This window comes from Chrysochloris asiatica, unplaced genomic scaffold (assembly GCF_000296735.1).
Source record: "Chrysochloris asiatica unplaced genomic scaffold, ChrAsi1.0 scaffold00099, whole genome shotgun sequence".
Taxonomy (NCBI): Eukaryota; Metazoa; Chordata; class Mammalia; order Afrosoricida; family Chrysochloridae; genus Chrysochloris; species Chrysochloris asiatica.
The window spans coordinates 9,931,793-9,934,039 of NW_006408617.1; positions in this window are offsets into that span (position 1 = coordinate 9,931,793).

The following is a 2,247-nucleotide window of genomic DNA, read 5'->3' on the forward strand; positions in this document are numbered from 1 at the left end:
TCCACTTATGAAATATCAGCCATTGAAAACCCTTTGACACCGTTCTACTCTGAGACACATGGGCCTGTCATGAATTGGAATGGAGCTGTCAGAAATTGCTTTGGTTGTAGTTCTTTGCTTTTCTTTTTTCTTTTGGTTTACTAATGGTATGGCGCTGTAGGATCAGCACTGGACTGCGAACCACAAGGTCAGCACTTCAAACTCACCAGCTGCTCCTTGAAAACCGTAGACAAGGTCACTATGGGTCCAAACTGACTCGAGGGCACTTAAAGACAACAACAATGCTAAAACAACGTCTTTAACAGAAAGCGGTTAAGCAGTGCTTCTTCTAAACCTGAGTCAGAAAATTAACTATTTGGGGGCAAGTAGATTTTCAGAGTCCTGAGAGCATGCCAGCTCTCAGTTAGTTGCCCTGAGTACACCCGATCTAACTAAACTATGAAGCACTGATCTTAGAGAAATTACTTTCATGTCTGACCTCTCTAGCTATTCTGCCACTGAAGGAAACATGTTTATGTAGAAATGTTTGCACAATTACCTTCTTTCCTGGGAATTAAACCATCCTGTAGACTTTTCTTAAATACAGCAGACCCACCTGTTAACATTTTAGTTGTTTCTGCCAAAATTATATAGTTCCAAAAAATATCTTCATAAAGTTTCCCAGGAAACTAGAATGTTGGCAAGATAACATTGGGAACAATATGAAAATGGTGGGCGATGGGAGGAGGTGGAAAGAAAATTTCATAACTGAATTTCAGTGGAGTCAAAATAATATCCACGATGCAGTTGAGGTTCTGTGAAGGCTGAAGACTATAATCTGCACCAGAGAGATGGTTACAAACACACAAGGCGCAGGCAAATGCAAAACACTGCCAAGCAAAAGAGACCGACTGAGCAGGAAAAAAACCAGCAACACATAAAGACTCTGAGACATGAACTGGTGGAGCTAAATAGTAATTAGTGACTGGATATTGTACAAAGACTTAATTAATATTCCCATGTTACAAAAGAGCACCTGCAAGGCATTGCATACTCAACCCCCTAATGAACACAGATTCATGTTGGGCTAGTTAAAAAAAAAAAAAGGAGAGAGAAAATTGCTCCCGTCATTTGCTTCTAAAGCGAGTTGACAAATGAAAGTTAGGCTGTCTTTTTTTTTTTTCCTTTTTCTTCTAGCTGAGTTATTTCCCAGGCTTGTTAATCACATTCATCCTTGTAGATAGCATCTCTGACTGTACAGGTTACCATCAATGAATATTTTTTTCCATCATGCATTCTAGAAGTAAGCAGATCAAGATTTGTTGCTATTTGATATAGCAACAGTAACCAAACATACTGAATTCCTTTCGCAATGGAAGAAATATTCCCTCCCTAACAATTAGCATTCACTGTTAAACAAGAATAACAACAACAAAAATTGATCATAAATTTTGAGTTTCAAACACAGGATCTACTTAAACTAGAAATCATTCTACTTTTATCTACCACTTGGGCCAAGTTGTAAAGGCATCAAAAGTCACATACCTTGAATGCACATATTAAAATTTGATGAATCATTATTTTGAATGAGTACTTTTGTTTTGTTTCTTAATTTGAACGATCCTGTTGACATATTTGAACAGTATCTATCTTTAAAAAATTAAAAATGAGCATACTGTGGACATTACCTGGACTAAAGATGAAAAAATACTTTGATTGTATTTTGCCAAATAGAAAAACATAACCAGGGTAGAAAAAAATTCATAGTGGGTTTAAAGAAAGATATGTAGAATTTATCACTCCACCTCCCAATTATTTTGAACTTGAAATATTTGTTTCAATTATTTTTCTTTGCTTAAAAAAACAAAACAAAACCAAGAAAGTAAAAAAAAAAAAATTAAATCATTTAATCTTTTAGGCTTACACTTTGCATTCTAGTTGAGGTTTTTTAGAAATTTCACAAACTATAAAACTACTAAGATAAAAGCCTTCAAAAAGAAAAAAAAATCCACAGTATTAATTTGTTTTTAGAAAATGTGGTAGACAAAATAATATTGTTTCAAAGATTTCTACATCCTAATCTTTGGAGCCAGTGAATATGTTACCTTACAAAAAGAACATAACCATATCAGTCATGAGATACAATGCTGTCTGTGATAGGATATTATACATGCGCCTACAGGGAAGCCCAGTTAATACCACTATTATTCAAATTTATGCACCAACCACTAAAGCCAGTGAAGATGAAATAGAAGAATTCTACCAACT